The following is a 21,301-nucleotide window of genomic DNA, read 5'->3' on the forward strand; positions in this document are numbered from 1 at the left end:
CTGCATAAACTCATGTGTATGGCAGACAGCCTAAAGTGATCTTCCCTGCCTCAGTGTGCCTTGTTTGACTGTGCAAAGCACAACAGTACGGTTGCTGTATGGCTTCCAGGTTGTAGCCAGCATCTCTACCCAGCTCAGAGCGCACACGTGTGACTGTACCTACCTGTGCTGGCACCCCAGAGCTTCAAGGAAGTCTCAAATATCCATCTCGTCTCTTGAGAAACAAGTGTCTGGCAAGAAATGTTGTTCTTTTTTCATCCCTAATCAACAGGGACCTGATTCTTGTGTCCAGTTTGAATTCGCACAGAACGCAAATCAAATAACCTTTTGGTGTGGGGGTTTTTCGTTGTTATTTTTTCTCTTTAGCAGATGTTTGCAGGTTGTATGTGATAACGCTGAAATATGATTGCTGCTTGATGTATGGTAGAACGCAGCGTACAGGTCGAGCTTCTTGTTTGCATTTCTGATTAAATGCTTACTGTGATGGTGCAGTTTTAAAACTTGTTTATAAGTAAATAATAGGTGACGTTTTAATCCTTGCAAAAAGGCGACTTTTATTTGTTCCTTCAAACACAAATAAGATGATAAAATGGAAACTGAGAGTTATTGAAGTAAAAAACTGGTTAAGTGTAAAATCATAGGCTGTAGCATAATCAAAAACTGGGTAAGCTTTATGATTATGCTTTATAAATTGATTATTGGCACATAGAAGAAAGACAAGTGATAGTTTGAAGAAATGAGAGTACACGGGATGTAACAAGTGGCATGAAATTGGCCCTCATTCATATTTATGAAAAGAACCTTCTCAGATCTCAACAGAATTTGTACACTTAGAGCCTGATCTTTTAATAACTTCTGCATATGATTAAATTGACATGGTGAACAGTATGTTTTTGAACAATGGGAGCTACAGGCTTTCAAGAGCAGAATGTGCTGATGCTGGCGATAGAAAAATCTTCCTCTCATTTTAGCAGCTTTTCATCAATCTGTAAAACTAAGAATGAGCAAGTTTCAGTACAGTCAAGACACCAGGATGTGTGGTGTTGGTTGAAAAATAAAGGATAATTCTTCATAAATACAAATATAGGATATTTTCCTTTAAGGAAGCCCATGGAACAGAGCCTGTGTGGAGCACAACATTGAAAGTGGAGAGAAAGAGGAGCTATGAGAAGGCTAGTAATGGTGGGAAGGGGAAAAAAAAAGTGCAGGTCTCTTTATGCCTTGTCTTGTGAGAATGCAAACAAAAGCCAGTCTCAGGGATGTGCATGCTGGGGAGAAAATCACTACAAAATCAGAAACAGCTGTTTCTATAATTGCTGGCGTTATGTGGAGGAAATCGAAATGTATGTAGATTTGAGAATGAGCAGAGTTGTTTTCAAAACTCTAAGAGCTTAAGCGGTTTGGTGGCTTGCAGGATGATTAGGAAAACTGAATGGGAGGCAAGACATCTCGGTGCCTACGACCTTATCAGCTGTCTCTGATTAATGCTCCTAGATTAGTGAGCTACTGCAGAGAGGTGAGAAAAGGACTATCCGTGGAATGGCATTCCTGATACACAGCAACACTTTGCTGGTCTCCGTAAGTGAAAGATTCCCATGTAGTATCATCAGCCTGACACATACGTAGATATAAAGCACTCTCCTAAGGCTTGGGGGCTGGCTGAAGTATTAACAAAACAAAGCTTGGCTGATCTGAAGGAGAGAGGCAAATTTCAGACATTTTTAGTCTGAAATTCCTACTGACTACATTCCTACTGACTTCAAACAATAGGAAGTGACAGGGTGGATTTTTCAGGGACTCCAAGAAGCCACATGTCTCTTTGAAAATAGGACTGAATAGCTGGGCAGCTACAGAGGAAGTGTCCTGACTATTAGTGAGCACAAATAGCTGTTTGGGAGAGAGTTTGAGGCCAAAAGGACTCTGAAAGACAGCAGCCCATACTGTGCCTGAAGAGGAAGGGAAGAGCCCATTTTCCCTTGTGCTCTGGTGACTTTCCAGGATGCTTGCACAGTCCTGAGGATGAAGCTGTCTGCTAGGGATGTGGGTGATGGAGTGGAGGGGAAAGATCTACACCAGGAGACGGAGGCAGCAGCTGGGGCTGAGCGTGGAGGCTGGTGGATGGTGAAAGACAAGAAGTGAGCTGAATTGTGGAATGGGCAGAGGGAATGGATAGGGAGGGAGATGAGGAGGTGGGCCTGGCTGCCCCTGGAGTGGGCCTCTGCAGAAACCAGAGATGCTGGACACAGAATGAAACTGAAATTTTGCAACTGAAGTCAAAGCCTCTGCAGACCACGTGCAAACTGCTACACTTCAAAGGAGGGTGGCTTAGCTAAATAAAGTAGCCTTTCATAGGCAGGCATCATATGATGCTTCTTTACCTGGGGTTTTCATCTATTCCCAACTTGAAATGTTACCTGGGTGGTGGTGGATAAATTTATCAGGGCTTCCGTGTCAGGGTCCCCCACGTCAGGCTCTAGGTACCTCACAGATGGGCTAAACAGCTTGCAAAGCTGGCCTTTAATGTGCCACCTGAGTTTTGACATATAACTTAATATTTGTAAGGCTGGGAAGGAGAAGATGGCTAGAAGGGTCACTGAGGGGGTGGCTGTAGTCAATGGTGAGCTGACTGGTGGTTGTGCAGTGCTAAACCAGCTCTGTGGCTGGCTGTTTTGTGTGTGTGTGTTGTATTTCAGTGCTGCATGTGATCCAAATGCTGTACGTAATCTCTCCATGGTGACTGCACAGCATTTGTTTCTATTTAAGGAGCGAAAGAGGTTTGGGTTTTCTGCCAGAATTCCCACTCAGGTAATTACACTTCTGCCTGCAGAATTTCCCTGTAGCTTCAATTGTAGTAGTCGTTCTTCACTCCCACTCCTGAAAAGTGCAAACGCAGACCTGCTGCTGTCTTTTGGGAGCGCAGCAGCGGTTGCTCTGCTGAGGGAAGCGAGGTGACCCTGCCGTGCGTCAGAGATGCCAGATTTGCCCCTAGTAGAGTGCTGCATCCGATCGCTCCGCTCCGCAGCTCTCATCTTTCTGTGCCTGGCTTTGGCATAACAAGTTGGTCTCGCTAGTGATACTGCTAGATGATAGTGAGACAGCCAGCTGGAAGCCAATGAAAAGATGATTAAGAGCCAAGAGAAAACCATATGGAGAGAGAGGGATTTCTCTTTACAGAGTTATAAGTAAAAGTGTTTATGTCTTTCGATCCTACTAGCTGTTTTTTTCCCTTCTTTGCATCAGTTTTATGGGTGGGAAGCGGTTGCAGTTGATTAGCAAATTCTATCAAATCTCTTTAGCTAGAACAAATGTTGTAAACAGTAGATGTTTCAGGCAGCTCTTTCAGTACTGAAAAATCAACAGGCCGACATTGTAATGGTAATAAAAAATATTGAATAGTTATTAGGCTAATTTAACTACAATATTACATAGGATACCAACATTACATAAATAATATTGTTTTGCAAAATAAGAGACCCTTCATTTAATATATCTCATGTCTCAAACTTGGATGTGATGATATTTTGTTCCTGAACTTATGACAGCAGAGCTAATAAAGCACAGCTCAGTCTGGAAAACACTTCTGCAGATGCTTCATTCTCTTTGAAGTCAAAGTAAACACAGGCCTTGTTCACTCGGAGCCTTATACAGAGATTTAAAACAGAGGATGTCCGACATTAATAAGCTAAGACTCATCAAACATGGTGAAGATAGTAAACAGAACCAAGACAATTGAAACAAATTATTGATTCATGGAATTTAGTCTTTCTTTTCACAGAATGTTCGTATGCAGATTGTGTTGCTGTTGAATACAGTTCTTATTCAGATTTACTAAATGAATGTTATGGTGAGTGTGTGGGTTTAAAAAAAAATTCTGTTAACTAATTCTGTATAGTTCACATCCTCAAGACTCAAGCTGTTTCACATATGTTATTGTTTGTCTCCCTGACTGAATGCTATTCAAATGAATAGCACTGAATCCCTGCTTGAATTGGTATTAAGAGTAGGGGCGCTTTGTCTGTCTGTCTTTGGGGTTGCAAGTTTCTCATGAACATGGTGTAGTTTAAGGAAAGCCTGACAAGTAGGAAATGAGAATTTTTGACAAAATTCAGTGTCTTCCTTCCTTTCTAGTAAAAGCAAGTTAATTCTACTAACTACTATTTCTAGAAGAGTCAGTGCTACTTACTTGAGAGCAGGGCATGCCAGTATGTTTTTCTCTTACTGCAGTGTTCAAAGCAGCTTTTGCACAGTTCTCTTCTGAATAAGGATGCAGGCTGGCTTTTCATGGGTTTTGTTGCAATATGGTGAAATACTAAGTGTGTGTGTGTGTAGGTGGTAGGCGCTGGTATCTGACTGTAAAATTGCCCTGGTGGTTTTGAAGGACGGATCTTCATGGTGTTCAGAACCTTTGTGTTGTGTCCCACCTCTGCTGTCAATTCTGTGCAGAACACAACTTTATGAAAAACTTCATGAAATTGAAGGATGGTGCTTATCTGAAGTAAGTCTTTTGCCTGCACCCCTCTTTGCTCTTTCTATTCTCCCAAGGTGCAGTAAAAGCTTCCTGCTTCTCTGTTAAATTGATTTTTTGAAAGCTACTGATGTCTCCATCTTGGATGCTTATGCTCTCAGCACAAATACACCAGTCTTTTCCGTCTTTGCTGAAACTGCCTATGAGTGTTGTAAGTGTATCTGTTGGTCTCTACAGGATCTATGTTGTCACCCGTATGTGAATTGGTGGATGTTTTAGTCTTCTGAGAGCTTGTGTTTCTGCCACTGAAGAGTCCTTGCAAGACGGCAAGGTATGAGAGAGTCCTGTGCTCTGCATAGTGGCTCAAGGTGGCATTTGTACTCCAAAAATATTCATTGCAGATGAAGGCAGCTTCTGTATCAGCTGGGTTGGGAATAGTTCAGAAGTCTTGCATCAGTTCGTTGGGCTGACCTTGCCTTTTTCCCAGGCCTGTTCAGACCCATACTGTTTTACTTGGAATACTTGATGCCAGGTTTGGCATGAAATTTGAAGCCAGTGACACTGATGACTAAGTTCTCAAAGATACAGTGGAAATTGCCAGGGGTTCTACTTCTAAGATTTTGGCCTAAGCCAAAATAAACCGTCCTAAGAGAATACAGGAACCTGGAAGTGCAAGCCATAATAAGAGGGGTAGACTAAAGCCCTATCTACATAGAGGGACTCTTATGTGTGGTTGGAAGCGTATGCAGAAATGAGGATCTCTTGGCAATATTTCTCCAGCCCCAGGAACACGCTACGTGAGATGCTGTGCTAATGGGGAAGGAAGTGTGGATGTACAGACAGCTTCACCTTAAGCTTCTGCTCACCACTGGGATAAGACTGCAGTTAGGGGCAAGTTATTCTATGGGGGATGGAATAAGCTGGAGCAGGCTGGGAATATTCCAGGCATCGGCCTTGCTCTGGTGATGCTAGAGCCCCTTTTGTGGCACAGAAGAGCTGTGCTCCTGGAAGAGTACTTTCCCAAGAGAGCACCACATGGCTCTGAAGGGATCTAGGAGGGTGGGCAGCCCTCCAGCCTGGGTCAGCTGGTGTCCTTGCTTGTTCCTGACTGCGCTTTGGGCTTTGTGGAAAAGCTCGGGAGAAATGCTCTTGTCTGAAATCTAGGTGTCTGCACAGAAATACAATACTGACTTGACTGCAGTTTTCTCATTCTAGAGGCAAGGGAGATTTGTGAAGTTAATTAGACTCCAGATTTGAACTTTCCTCATGGGTGAAACTGGCATTCTTCTTTCAGCTTATCTGCATGTAGAGCTGCTACGCGTTGGACTTGGGATGCTCCTGGAACGAGAAACGGAGTGTATGATATAGCTGCTTTCCAGGGACTGCCTTGTCAGAGTCTGTGATTCAGCTCTTTGCCGTATGGATTGAACCTGGAGCATTCATGTACTTTTAAGATTCTTTTAAAACAGTTTGCTGAGATGAAGTCTGTGCTGTTAATTAGAGCTCTGCTGCTGTTCACAGAATGCTGGCTGTGCTGAGCAAAGTTCTTCAAACGCAGTTCTCCTGAATTTGAGCAGGCAAAGCGCTGGTGGCTTAGACTCCCTGAGCAGGCAGTAGAGGTGACGTGAGGAGCTCCTTGTTCCTGGTGGCATTTTTGTGCTGCTGGGAGACTGGCCATGCAATGAGGCAGAGCCAGCACTGCCCATCTCCTGGGTCTCACAGAAACATGGGGCAGGGAGTGGCTTGCTGCATTGCCAAACACAGCTCATCGTTACTGTGAGCAACACATCATAAACACACTTTTTGCACAGTGACCAAATACCATTTTAGCAGATGTTTAATGCAAAATGGTCAGAGCTTCTAAGGAAGCTGTGGCACAGCTTTGCTCTTCTGCTCAATGGCAGCTTCCTTCAGACTCCCATTCTCTTTTATCTGTAACTGCATCGTAGTCATATATTTATATTTCAAACTTTTGTGATCACTTCTTCTATCTCTTGATTCAGTGAGTCCTTCCCCTTTGTCAGGGAGTATCTCTCCAGCTTCTGCCATCTTCTGAGTGAGGAACCTTCATGCTTTGCCCATCCTTTCCCAGAGTCAGTTCTATTTTGTCTGTTGTCGTGTTTTGTTGTGGGACAGGGATTGTAAGTTACTTTCTTTGCATAAGCTTGCATAGGATTGAGGTTGTCCTGCTAAGAATTTTAGACTCTGATTCCATTTTTCTGTCTAAATGGGGAATGGTCCAGATTTGTGTATGACAGCTGAGATCAAAAACTTGTTGCTTGCTTCTATTTAGACAAAATATGCTTAAAAAAAATCCTAAGAGGATCCAAAACTTCTCCTGAAACGTTTTTCACTTTCTTATATTTCAAAAAAGATTAGCAGAAACATGGAGCTGCTTCGGCAGTTGTGGAGATAGAATTTAAAAAACATGAGTTAAAATACAACTGCTCAAGCTGGTGGAGGCTGAAGAGTGTTTACTAAAAGCATACTAGCTGTGTGGCTGGGATAGCTTTTAGGCGGGGGAAATATTACAAATATGTTCATTTTACATATGGAGAAGAGGTGATATTTCAGAGTGCTGTGTATCCTGTGTATACCCTCAGTATAGAAATGCCTTGTTCTCAGGAAGCCTCCGTCTCTGGAGTGGAAGGCAGCAGCTATTTTTAGTAGTGTGCTGCAACATTAAACAGGAGAACACAGGATGATGCTGTTTCCCCAGCTCACTTCATGGATGACTTTCCTAATTTACTAAGGAAGGATTGATGACAAACCAGTACAACCAGATAAGCATGGACACAGCTTTGTGAATTTTTTTGAAAGAAGTCAGCAAGGCTGTGCTGGGGAACAGTCTAAAACACAACAACAAAAATTACTGCATAGGAGAAGAGCTCTTTAAGCTAAGCCCTGGAACTGTGAGCACTTGAAATACCAGCTTTAGAAATAAGCATTACAGTGCAGAGCCTGGGCTGTTTGTTGGGTGCCTGTTGGGACACTGAGATACAAGAAGCTGGTTGGTCTTGTGTCAGGATGGAAAGTGTCTCCTGTGTAAAGGGACAGCAGGAAACTTGCATCTTTAACTCCTGTTTGAACCACATTCCTGAAGATTTAACTGATTCTCAGACTAGGTACTGCCTTCTATGTATGTATGAGATGTGTTCTGCATTCCTAAGAGATAACAACAATCCCATGCTTTTCTGATATGTGTGGTGAATCAGAGATGAAATCCCAAAGTGAAACCTTAAAATAAAAGTTCACAGTGGGTTTGTGGAGCCCTTGGTAAGCCTTGTGGGCTTGGTAAGCCCTGCCAGGTTGCTGGAGTTTTTAAGTCAACATTTTGCTTGCGCAGTGATAAAGGGACCATCACGTTTACTCTTCTGTTGACAGCTGCTCTGCTGATTTCCCTCTGCAAATGACTTTGGGTTTTGCAAGTGTAACTGGTGAAGAGCCCACGTGAGTGCGACAGTCTGTTAGTGCAGCAAATGGAAAAGGCAAAATGCAAACACAGTTGAAATCTTCCCTCTTGTATTGTGATTGCTCACTTTTAAAACTGGTGTGGTTGATGTTTGTTGGAGTGTTAATGCTTTTTCCTAGTGTGTATTTGTGCGTTTTTCCCACTCCAGACCAACTTTATCATTACATAAAAAGCTAGGTGCCCGAGAGCCTGCTGTTGTTGAGGGTGATAATGTGTGGAATTCAGCGAGTTAGTTATGAAAGGACATCATTTCAACAGTTATTAGAGAATAGGTATGTGAAACTGTAGAACTGTCTAAATTCAGCAAGTGCATCCATGATCTGTTTTCCTGATTAGCAGAAGTGCTAGAGTTACTGTGAAAGCAAAGCCTAATTGCAGGTTACTCTGTTTAGATGGTTTTCTTTAAGAAAACTGAAATATACACACAAAAACATCTTTTAAAATGAGGGATTTCAACGCAGTTTGAAGACTTGGGAATATCCAGCCTTTATGACTTTTATAAAGCCCTGCAGGAATGTTTTAGTAATTTGTCCTGGTGCATTTATAACAAGGCATGGTGGTGATATTGGGAGGGGAGAAAATGTTTCATTGTGCATTTGTGGGCAGGGGCCTTCAGTTGTAATCACAATATAAATATGAAAAATACATGGATAAAATAATTCAGTTATGTTATGAGCTCTGGAACTTCCATTGCTGTAAAGGAAGACTGCAAATGGATTTCAGTCCATTTGGGACTGTGATTTGGTTTGTATACCTGTCACCATAGATCTTTAATGCTGTATATAGTTTAACATATGACCAACATAATGGTACTAGTAATGTTTCTCTTTAGAGCAAATTAAGCAAATGTTCAGCCCTTAAATATCCATGATAATTTCTCCTGTTGTTTACAAGAGACTCCCATTGTGGCCATTAAAGAACAACATATGGCTTATTGATGTAATGTCAGCTTCTCAAAGTATTTCACGCTGTGCCTATTCAAGAGCTGATGGGTATCTGACATGCACTCTGGAGCACTGAGAAAGAAAAATATCTTTAGACACAAAAACAGTTCCTAGGTGAGTGCCTCACAGCCAGAAGTAGTAAAAAGTGCCCTCTGGCCTTCAACCATCAATTACCTCCTGTGCCCCCACGCTCTTCTAAGATACATTGACTTATATTTAGCTTCCTCCTAAAAGGAATTTCAAGCTTTTCATACAGTTTGTTGTTTTATCCAAACTTCCACGACACGACGTTAAAGGGTGTCTATGCTGAGTGGTGAAACAGTGAGCAGTCTCTGTCCTTCATAAAGTTTATGACAGCCTTTAAAATAATAGTGCTTAAATAAATTTCTAAGTGTGGCCCTCTTTTTTTTCCTAAGATATTTGACAGGTAAGATCTGGCAGGTTTTGCTGTGATCTTTTACAGCATTATGTTCCTTGCACACAGCCAACATAAGCTGTCTGTGAACATGGCATTTAAGGACAGTATTTTGCTGTTCCTGTTACAGGAGCAGTAACCTCTGGCTGAAAGAAAGGTGGAGGAGGAAGGGTGACAATTTGAATTTGCCATGGCTAAGTTCAGTAGTGCCTGTTTTGAAAGTTTTCAGCTTCTTTTTTGGTCATTGTGGTTATGGATGATTTTTTTTTTTGTTTCTGTAATAGTTGCTGTTTCCAAATTCTCAGCGTAATTCTGCTTTTCCTTACCCAAAGCAGAGTCTTGCTTCAGAAGCCTGGTAAGTTGTTGCAATTTGACTGGTCTGAGACTAAAATCCCTATTGGCATACATAATGGAAAACAGCACTGAGCTTTAATTGTTGTCCTGTAAAGATCATCTTTCCTTCTTGTTACCTACCCTAATTAAAAAAAAAAACCCACAAACCAACAACAAAAAAAAAAAAGCAAGAAGTTGGAAAGGTTTTTTATTTACATAGTTATTCTGATGTCAAAGCTGTTGTTTCATGCAATGAAGGGCCCTTATACAGCTGGTTCAAACACTTAAAACTAGGCTCACCTGCCAAGGTGCAAGCATTCTGGCACAGGTGATGCAAACTAGATGAAATGGCAGCTTCAGCTCCAGCTTAACCACAGAGCTGAAATCAAGTCAGCAGGTGTCAACCACCTGTTTGTCACAGGGCCCAAGATATGGCATGGTCTTGGCAGAACGGGCTGCTTTTTGTGTCACAGGGGCCCCATCGTGTAAGATGGTTGGCAGCCCAGTGGTGTGGAGGAAACTGTGCTTACCCTTTTGGAGATAATGTTCAATGAAATCAGCCCTAAGACAGGGTTCAGATCGTTCACTGAAGGCAAATTTTTTGGGTGTTGTTTTTTTTTGGATTGGGAAATCAAACCAGGTTTGGTGTTTTGTTTTTTTTTTTGGATTGGGAAATCAAACCAGGTTGGCCTTGGGAATCTCTGTCCTGTCTTGCAAGGAATTGGGTCAACACATGGGACTTAAAAAGGACCTGGCAGCGGTCTGCACCAAGCAGAAGCAGTATTTTCCAGAAGCACTGGCTTTTCTATGACCCCATCAACTTTCTTTGTAGAGTACCTGCAGTTTGGCTTTACTGGGGGTGGTCCCAAAATTGGCAGGCTCAGCTGAGCATAACACAAACTTTTGTTTGCATTTCTGTTCCCTGGCCCAAGACTGCCCTGCAATGACCGTACCTAGGGCTAGGAGAAGAGTTTGGCTTGTCCTGTCTTCAATACATTCATCCTTGGAATACCCCTGTAGGTAGGGAACTGCTGAATCTCCGGCACAGGGTTGGGCAACTAATCACATAGGGAAACCTGTGGCAGAAGTAAGACTTAACCCCCTTTTCTCAAGGCCAAGGACAAGCCCCTAGGTGTGGAGGTAGCCTTCCTTCTCTTTGCCAGTCCTTTCTGCTCGTCAGAACTGCTGGTGGCAGCTGTGAGGGGAAGAATGCTCATTTCTGGAAAGCCCTGCTCACAGCCCCTCTGAACATCAGTTCAACGGGCATTTTCATGCTTAGCATGTTCCGCTCCTGCCTCTTCAGAGATCATGTTAATATTGTCGCCGCTCATCAAACATTAATCTGTACATCCTTTGCCAATTGAAGCATGAGTAGGTTGCACAGACTTATTTAGCGAGCAACAATTGCTGCCTAGACTCTGTGGTCTAGTTGTTAACAGCTGGCTGTTTGGGTTGTGTTTTTGTTAAGTGGAGAGCCTATTTATAGGCGGCAGAACACATGCACGTCCTTGTCTGTGCCACTGCAGATCCTGGTTAATCTCTTCTGGTACAAAAGCCTAGACTACCAGCCAGCATGCTGTGTATTAGAATTAGCGTGGGAGAGTCTTGGAGGTTTGTGGATTTTTTTTTTTCCTTCTCCATCAGTGTCTTAAAAGCTTTGGAGCAGACTGATAGCATAGAGACAGGCTACTTGTCTGAAAACAGGGGGCAAATGTTTCCCTCCTAGCTGGTCTCTTCTAGGACACAGAGAAGGCCATCTGAAGTGGTGATGGTGGCAGACACAGAATGTCATTAAGAAGCATTCTTGTGGCAAAGGATCTGATTTTAAACACGGTATTGAATGTGCTTGCATTGCACCCCATCCTTCACCCAGAGGAGGGCAGAGTTAGTTAGTTTTTGTTTGCTGCTTGAAATTTAGATGGCAGGCAAAGTATCTGTTGTGATTGGAGACTGGGAGCAGTCTCGTTCCTGCTTAAGGGCAGGGGGAGAAGAGGGTGTTGGTTAACATCCAGCAGAGGAGAACCTATCTCTATCTGCACACTTAACATCACCAGTGACAGTATGGGGAGTATGGTCTAGTGCCTCTAAACACCCAAGGAGTTTTTCTATGGCACCCTGCTATTTAGGGGCACTGTTTGCTTGAGTCCCTCTTAACAGTGTTCATGCTTAAAATGACAATGCTGTGATTCTAACGTAGCACACAATGAAGTGCTTAATTATAAAATTGAAAACAAAAAGGAGTACAGTGCAATTTCAGATTATGTTAAATAGGTGATATTTTTTTCTTAGTTGCTTTAGTGTCCCTACTATTTTAGGGATTATGGAGGAGAGAGGGAAACCGGATTTTGTGCCCCCTCAGGGAAAGAGATTCCTGGAATAGGAGAGGTGATTTTGCTTGTGGAACAAGGTACAAATTAGCTGGGTAATTAGTAAATGTGCAAGCGTAGTTGCTTTCCTAACTCAAAATGATTTAATCCTCAAACACTTAAGATGACCAACCAAAGAGAAGAAGTTGGCAGTAGTTCCCTGTATACTTTTCTAAACTATGACTTGTTACTTCATGGGTTCTCAGGGGCATTTTTCAGGGCCTTTTTTCCAATCTCTCAGCTGAGTTGAGTCTATGGGACGTGTGTGGGTCTGAAGTTTCTGTTCCAGTGTGTTGCCCAGGAACTGCCTTCCCTTTGGGAAGAGTGGCTGTCTTTTCCCACGAGAAGACTCTGGCTCTGTCTGCAGCAGCAGTGTGTTCAGTTCCTGAACGGAATTTGCATTTTGGTATTATTCTGCTGAACAGGTAGGAGCTGAGATATAACAGATGCGCACTTTTTAATGGAACTTCTCAAGGAAGAAGCATTTTCAAACTGCTAGCCAAACCTTACATAAATCAATGTTTGGCTGCAAGGCTGCTGCCTTCAGCCAAGGGATACTGCTGAACAACGTGCCCTAATAGAGAGAAGAATGATGTTCTGCCTGGCTGTCCCCTTTGTCAAAGGAGTGCTGCAAGCTGCACAGACAGAAAGCACATGGATGCTTTGGGAATACCTAGAGAGGGAGCAGCAGTCTGACAACAGGGCAAAGGAAAGCAGTGGACTGCAGAGACTGGTGTCCAGAGAAATCAATTATCTAGTCTTCAGGGGACTGGCTACTGTGAACAGGCCATGAAGATGGAAACAGATTGTTACAGCAGTAGAATAACTTCATTCTGTTTGAAGTATTGTTGCTTCTGATACTTGCTTCACACAAATATCTTGTAACTTGAGGAAAACAGTGACAGTCACATTGTTTGACCTTCCCATTGACATGGGTATGTTTTTATTTTAATTCCATCACAGAAATTATTCTGTGTCTGGGGGGGGAAAAAAAGGACAGCCGCTGTTCTGTATTGTGCAGAATGTAGAACAACCTGGTTTGTCTCTCCCTTCCTTCTCACCCAGTCCCTTGTCACACAAATCCCTGTAACAAAGAGGTTGGAAATGGCTTCAATATGTGTCTGTGGAGCAGGAGAATGAAGAAGTTCTGTGGGGCACTGGGGTGAGCACAGGTACAGAGTGGACTCCTGTTAGAATAATGAGGGTGTGCATTTCAGTCCACATAACTGCTTTGCACAGCATGGGCCTTAAGTGAACGCGATCAGCCTAAGAGATGTGTGTAAACTTGAAATTTATTGTTTCAATCACTTATCTATTTATACCTCTCCTAGAGCAGTATATACTTCAGTAAGTGTTATGTACATCTGTCTGCATTTCATATTCAGGCATACAGGCATAAATATTGATACTCATTTATGTTTGAATTAGTGTAGCATCCATGACATCCGAAGGATTAATTTATAGAACCATAGCACAACACACCCTGAGCATCACCTGCAAAGACCGCATTAATGTACCTGGGGTATGTTCTCCACCAACTGGTAATCTACTGCTAGCAAAGCATGCAAACAGGATCTGATGCTTTCTGCAGGGTGCTATAACACCACGATACAGATGATGGGAAAGAGCTGAGAGAATACTTAACATCTCTCTGCAAATCCTCCCTGTTCTGTTACAAGAGTACCTCATGTAAATAAAGAAAAGGGATGCAGTTCAGTCATGCCTGTCACAAAAAAAAAAAAAAGTCTGAAGACTGACTCTGGCTGCCTGCCCACTTGTGCTAGGTTTTTTCCAGGCTATGAAGCATATTCTTGTGTCTGGAAAAGTATTTAACTTGTGGCCCATGTACTTCTGAAGGCCTGGGATGATTTCTGGAGGATCTGCAAAATGTAACTAAGAGAAGCAGGACTCTTATCATGGGGCTTAAATCTGCTCTGCAGGAGTCAGCACCTCTGTTTAAAGCATGCTGAAGTCTGTACATTGTAAAAAGTTGACAGTTATGTGGCTGGAGCTTTCTCATTTATTGAGAACCTGAAGGAATGCTGTAGGGTCTCTGGCACCCAATGCCAAGACAGCTCTGCCTTCTCTATGTCAAACTGACATTGGTGGGACTTGACTTTGGTTAGTAAAAGGAGATCTGTTTGTTATTCATGTGTTATCATTTGGTTTTCCCCTTAAAGTGCTCATAGAGTTCCTCTTGCCTGGACGTGGATCAAGCTGCCATCGTTCAGTTTCATATATTGTGCCATTGTGGTTTTGGTTTGGGTTGGCTTTTTGGTGTTTTTTTCTTAACTTCCGAACAAGCTGCAGGTCTAGTTTTTTCACTGGATGGATAATTCTTTAGTCTTCTTAGGCTCCCAGTGGTAGTGCTGATGTAGTGAGGATCTAGGGCCATGAAGATGATGAGAGGGCTGGAGCACCTCTGCTATAAAGGCAGGCTGAGAGAGTTGGGGTTGTTCAGCCTGGAGAAGAGAAGGCTCCAGGGAGACCTTATAATGGTCTTTCAGTACCTGAAGGTACAGGAGAGGTGGGGAGGGACACTTTGTCAGGGAGTGTAGCCATAGGACAAGGGGTAATGGTTTTAAATTGAAAGAGGGGAGATTTAGATCAGATACCAGAAAGAAATTCTTTACTGTGAGGGTAGTAAAATACTGGGACAGGTTGCCCCCAGAGGTGGTATAGATGCCCCATTCCTGGAAAAACTCAATGTTGGATGGGGCTGTGAGCAACTTGATCTAGTTGAAGATGTTCCTGGTTATGGCAGGAGGGCTGGACTAAGTAACCAACCCAAACTATTGTATGCTTCTACAAAATACCCAGATCCAGACTGAGATACAACATCTGGGTGTTTTTCCTCATCTTCTTGCCACTTCTGAGTGCTCTTTAGAGTTAGAGACTGTGAGTGAACTCCCAAATGAAGGGTGTATCTACTTGCTCAGATCAGTTTGCCTGTGAAGAACTTTTGGCTGGCCCTGCATTTAGGGAGCACCTGTTTATTATGGTAGGCACTCGGCTGAAAGCATGCAAAGTAAATCAGAATTGGGAAATGACAGGGTACAGGTATTCTTAAACAGGTTAAGTCAAACTGTGATTTTCAAGTTGTACGTAGGCAGATTCTCAAACATATGGTCTTTAGGAAGACCTTGAAAATAGGAGATGAGGTGGGTTTGTCGCACAGCATTTGTAAGAAGTGAACTTTGCAAAATGGGGGTTGTAGCTGCAGTACTGAAAGTGTGAAATGCATGCTGAGATCTCTGACCTCACAGCTGTAAGGAGGGTCCCCGGTTCTCATGTGATCCTCCTGGGGGACAACAGGGCCCCCCTGTGCTCCCTTTAGAAGGGTTGCATAGGGGTTGGTATAGGGAAGCTTAGCTTGGCATAGTCCTTTTTTCATGTCATGACTGTTTTAAATAGGAAAATTAAACTGGAAACATGAGCCGTTTTGAAGAAACTGTCTCTTTCCTAAACTACATAAATACTGTCAGATATTCCAGATATGCTTTCTTGAAACTTGGACCTATGGGCGTGAGTATGGCGAGGGGGGACTTGGCTTGGTTGGACAAAGATGCTGCCAGAGCAGGAAACTGAAACTCTTCAGTGCTTGCAGTTCCCTCTGCCAGTTGGAGTGGCCTTATGTGTGCTTCTTTCCCTCCATGTAGGGCTGGTAATAAGTAACTTTTTCCTCAGTTAAGTCACCCCCCCGTGGGTTGGAATTTGGAAATCAATAGAGGTTTTTTGTATTGTTTTATTCTGCTGTCCTTGAATCTCTTCTACAAAGTTGGTATCGCTGAACCATCTCTAGAGTAATTGGAGGACAAACATTCTGTAAGGTTTGTGCTTGTTTAAACAGCTAAATTAAATTGCAGGGAAGCTATATTCTCTCATGTAATGGGATGATGATCATGTTCAAATTTTATTGGTAGGCCTGTGCCTTCAGGCCCATGGGAGTCATTAGCAGAAGACAACCAGCTGCGAGATCACAGTCCATCATGCAGTGTGACATGGGGGGGGAGGAACACCTCCATCACCAAACTGACCAAGCCTCCTCCCTTCCCTCACACTTAGGTGGGCAGTTCAACACAGTGGGCTTCAAGGAAGAAGCTGAGTAGGGATAGGTCTTGCTGAGGAGAAAACACAGGCAAATGTGGGAATGTTTCCAGAGCAGAAATGAGCACCTGATGACTTCCAAATGCTTGTAAATTTTAAATGAAAATGAGAAATCAGCCTGAGCTAAATTTCAATTATCAGAAGATATAAATTAAAAATAGAGCTGAAGCTTCAGGCTGAAATGTTCATTTTGACTACCTGGTGTTAACTTCAAGTTACATGAGTCTTCCTAGTGATTTGATATTGTCAAAATCACTTTACAGCAACAGGTCCCAGCAGATTACAGTAATATCTTGTAATATTTAGTCTGTTAAAGTAAAGCTTTACAGTAGCAGCACATGGTTTGAAAAAGCTTTCTTTCAGGAGTCTGGGAGTGAGGAGGAGGAACGGGGCTGCTGGCTCCTGGTGGGAAAGGGCAGGCAGGTAACCTCCCAGCTGCAGCAGGCTGGCAGGGGAGGGGACATGTGGCACAACTTAGCATTAGATTCTCTGTCAGTCTTTAACTTGGAGTCGCAGCAGAGCTGCAGGACAGCAAAGTCTCCCACTGGTGCTACACCTGCGACTTCAAAAAAAGAAATTAATCCCCCCTTCCTGGCTGTGTGAGTTGAAACCGTCCTAGGCTTGTCCTCCCCATGTTTCTCTGCAACATCTTTCCCTGATTATCTCCTCTTTGCTCCTCTGCATGTGCTGTCTCTTCTGCTTCATAGAATGGCTTGGGTTGGAAGGGACCTTAAAGATCATCTTGTTCTAACCCCTCTGCCCTGGGCAGGGACACCTCCCACTAAACCAGGTTGCTCAAAGCCCCATCCAGCCTGGCCTTGAACACCTCCAGGGATGGGGCATCCACAGCTTCTCTGGGCAACCTGTTCCAGTGCCTCACCACCCTTGGAGTGAAGAATTTCTTCCTAATATTTACTCTGAATCTCCCCTGTTTCAGTTTAAATTGTTACCCCTCGTCCTATGGCTCACGGAGTCCCTCCCCATCTCTCCTGCAGGCTTGGCTTTGCTCCTTTTTTGGGGAGGGGGTGGACTGAATCGTTTGCTCTTTCACCACCTCCTCCTCCTCCCCACGGGTGGCACTTGAGTTTGAGAGTCAGTTCAGTTCCCCGACGCCCCCCCTACAGCCCCCCCCCCCCAAGCGTTTGCTCTTTATCCCTCAATGGAGCTGGAGCTGGGACTCCGGCCCAGGGGCTGCTCGCTCCCGCGGCCGCCAGGGGGCGCGCTGCCCCCGCGCCCTGTGCTGTGCGCCGCGCCCGGCGGCCGGGTGTGGGGGGTCGGGTCTTGGGGCGCCTCAGCTCAGTTGGTGGGGCTTTTACTTTAGGCTTCCACCCTAGAAATGCCACCTCACAGAGCGTAATGCCTTGCCACCAGTCCCAGCCAAAGGAAACTTCTTTTTTTTTTTTATTTTTGCAATTTTGAAAATATTCTTTAACTTTTTCTTGTTTTTAATGCATTTGAGTTGGTATCTCGGTGCTGCACCCCTGATCCGCTCGTCGCAGCCCATCTCCCCGCACCCTGGTGCAGGGGCTCGGTGGCCCTGAGGTCTGCCTGGTGCTGAGCTGGCCCCACTTCTCAGGCTCATGGCGTCAGCGCCCACGGAAAAGCCAGCTGGTGGGTGGCAGGAGTCGGGTTGTACCTAGAGGCCCCACTGTGTCACTTGGACTACCGAGGAAAAAAGAGGACTCCATTCGGTAACACAGCTTTTCATGTGAAACGGGTTTGTTTCATAGTGATGCTCGGGTCCGGGGGGTGTTACCTGCTAACGCAGTGGAATGCTCAGGAGGCCAGCTCTCTGCATCGGAGGAATAAGGACCTGGATGGTAACCACCAAGTTGACATCTATGCAAGTTAGGAAGCGTCGCTGAAACCCAAGACCGGAGTGCCCTTCAGGAAGTCATCTCGTGCGTCACTAGCTTTTAGGCAGGATCTGTACTTAAAGTCTCCCAGCAGATGATTTTCTAACTTAAAACGCTCCAGTGAGAAAGGTACCGTGACCCCCTGAGTGGCTGAGTCTACTGTTCAATTACACCTACAGGTGGAAAGGTGTTCCCCCTAATATTTAACTAAATCCTCTTCACTGAAAATTACATTCAAGGTAGTACATGAACAAAGGGTCACATAAAGTCTTTCCTTGTTTAAAAAACCCAACCTTTTACATCTTGGAAACCTATTACCATCTCTCGTTGCTTCTCTCTTTCTCTGACTAAACAATTGTTTTAACCTTTCCTTTTCATTAATGTTTTCCAAACCCTTTCAGTCTTACTGCCCGTTTCTGTATTCTCTCTTAATTTATCTGCATGTTTCATAGTTTCCTGCTTCAAAGTGGAAGCAAGTAGCACATAGTTCCCAGCGTGACACGTAGTGATTATATCTACTCTGAATGCCTGCAGCACGCACTTATGAAATCATTGGGAGCATTTCTACATTTATTATAGCGTAGTTGGGTTTTTTTTTTTCATGGCTGGCATCCTTACAGCAACATTTTATATTGGAGGAAAAATTAGCTGAGCTTTTATCCCTAGATAAAACCTCTTCCTCAATCACCTTATTTCAAGTAACTACCTAATAAAATTAAAGTGAATCTATATCCCTCATGTGCCATAAAGTGTTGCTTAGGGCTTGAACAAGGCTATCTCTGTTCAATTAGTTTCTACCACATTAAAAAGGAAATGATGAATATTTAGTTTTACCTCTGGATGGGTATAAGTTTCAACAAGACTTCTCATAGCAAAGGTTACAACATGTGCTTCCTTTCATGTGCCACTTTCTTTGGAATTTGCTTCTCTTGTAAGCAACGTGAGCCTCAGGTCTCGGAGGGGTATGGATGTATGCTCCAGGGTGTTCAAGTTCCTCACTGTCCAGGCTGAGCGTTCAAATGCTGCTTTAGAGAGCCTCCCGTCGATACGATTGATTGTGGGTCCCTCATGAAACAGAAGCATCCATGTGCTGTGAGGGGAAGCGAGTTCCTTCGCTCAGGGTCAGCAGATGTCAAGTTGGTGCATCTCTCTTGAAGGTCTACCTTGCTTTGCATAGAGCCAGTGGTGGGGACATGAATTGGGTTGTAATTTGATTTAGAGTGTTCTGGTGAGTCACTCATTCCTCCTCGTTTTAGACAGAGCAAGCAGTCTGTGTAAATCTGTTACGCGCCAGTGGTGAGAAGGGCAGGCTGACAGCTACGACTGATAATCTGTCACTTCTCAGTTCATCCTGCTCCTTGCTGTCCTACAGTGCTTGCTCTCTGTGGTAAGTTGGACCCCGTTTGTTAGCTGCTCCCTTCAGCTCAGGCAGAATGCCTTGATCCCTGGGGAGCTCGTAAGGATGTGCGATATGGAAGGACATGGGCAGTGGACTGTTGTTGAAGCCAGAGGAGATGGGAAGACAGTAAGCAGACTGACCTACAACTCCCAGGCTGAGTTAAATGTTTCATGGGACCATTGTAAATGTGCTTTCTGGTCTGTCCCTTTAATGTGTTGTTGGTTAGGATTTTCACACACACTCCCACCCCCGTGAGAGCATTACAGAACATGCAGTACAAAGCAACATGCACAATCGACCCTGTGTTGTCTCCACATGCACATCAGAGATCATACAGGAACGTGCACATGTACCATAATTGTGCTTCAACTATGGGTCCTCTGCTGGCATTTGATGCTGTTCTGGTCTGCAGAGCAGGACTGCAGAATGGCAGCCACAGGCCTGAGCTAGGCCTTACCCAAGAGGGCACAGACAGCATCTCTAATATCTCTTTACTCAGAAGACCAAACATCCTCTTTGTGCTGCTAACTATTCCTATACAGAATTAGGATACTCTTTCTCTAAAGCAGATTTGAAATATTTACATACGTCTTTCTGGGGATCTTGTTTAGTTTGTCCTCTTGCCACACACTAAGCCCTGTGTTGATGTTTGTAGTGTCCCAGCCATTTGGATGATGATTTCTTTTGCCTGTTGGCACATTGTCAGGTAACCCACCAGGCACAAGACTTCATCTTCAGTATTATCTGTAGCTTAAAAAATCTTTAGTGTCTGTGTTGACATTTAGAGTAGCATCATCAGTAGCTGCCTGTTACAGCATAACCACTTTTACCTGGTGCTTTATTCTGAGTTTTAGTAATTTATTTTAGCAGATGCTGCAATAGGGAAGAGGTTTGTTATTACCATTGGATTTTATTCAGACACTGCAACTGGAGGGGGTTTTTTGTGCATAATCTTGAGTAAAAAGGCTGGAACTTGACCTGTAAAGGTACAGCTTCAGAACAACAGTGCTGTGCAGGGTAAGAGTGGGGAGATGGGGACCGCCAAAAAAGGTGCTTGATAGTTTCCCAAATAGAATTATTTCTTCATAATCATAATGTCAGGCTCACGTTTTCACTCTTTACCTGATCGTGTTGCTCAACCACAAGGTCTTAGGGGAGGATAAGAAGGGGGAAGATGCAAATTTTAAAATTTTTGTGTGTGTATATATATGTGTGTGTGTATAAATCTGTCATAATACAAAGCAAAGGGTGCTTTCCTTTTTTTCTTTTTTTCCTCCTATTACTCTTTGAGGTTTCTTTCATCCTCTGCAACCTCATACAAAGATGGACACGGACATAACACGCATGTCTGGTGGGGTAGGTGCTCCTCTGTCCCTGATACTGAGCTTTGGCCAACCTGACAGTTGCTAACGTGACATGGGCAGCCCTGCTGCCCCTAGGTTATTGATGAAGAGATTGAACCATTTATGTAGGAGAGCTGTAGAAGAGAAGGGAGGTGTCTCAAATACCAGGCTAGTGTTCTGACCACGTATTGTCCTTAATTTTAATCGGTAACATTCTTATAAGTTGTTCTAATCGGTGTGAGCAACTTGCAAATGCTTTCGCTCTGAAAAAGTGAGCATTCATCTCTGAAAAGAATGAAAAGTGATGCTGGAGGGTGGGTGGGATGCTTGGTGGGGGTGTTTTTTAATGCTACTTAGTTTGGCTTTTATTTTAATCTCAACATACACTCCTCTGAAAATTCTGCCAGTATTCTGGCTCTGGTCTTGGCATGGACCTCATGGCTTTCACATTAAATTTATTTTAAACTGCTTTGTTTTTGCAGGGTCTTAGTACCCAGTTCAGATATTACAATAAATTTGACAGCACAATTTCTTGATTTATAGTTTAAATGCAGTTAGTGTAAACTTGCAGTTTCCAGTTAAAAAAGATTATTTCTTTGAT

The sequence above is a fragment of the Calidris pugnax genome, unplaced genomic scaffold, assembly GCF_001431845.1.
Source record: "Calidris pugnax isolate Ruff unplaced genomic scaffold, ASM143184v1 scaffold8, whole genome shotgun sequence".
Lineage (NCBI taxonomy): Eukaryota > Metazoa > Chordata > Aves > Charadriiformes > Scolopacidae > Calidris > Calidris pugnax.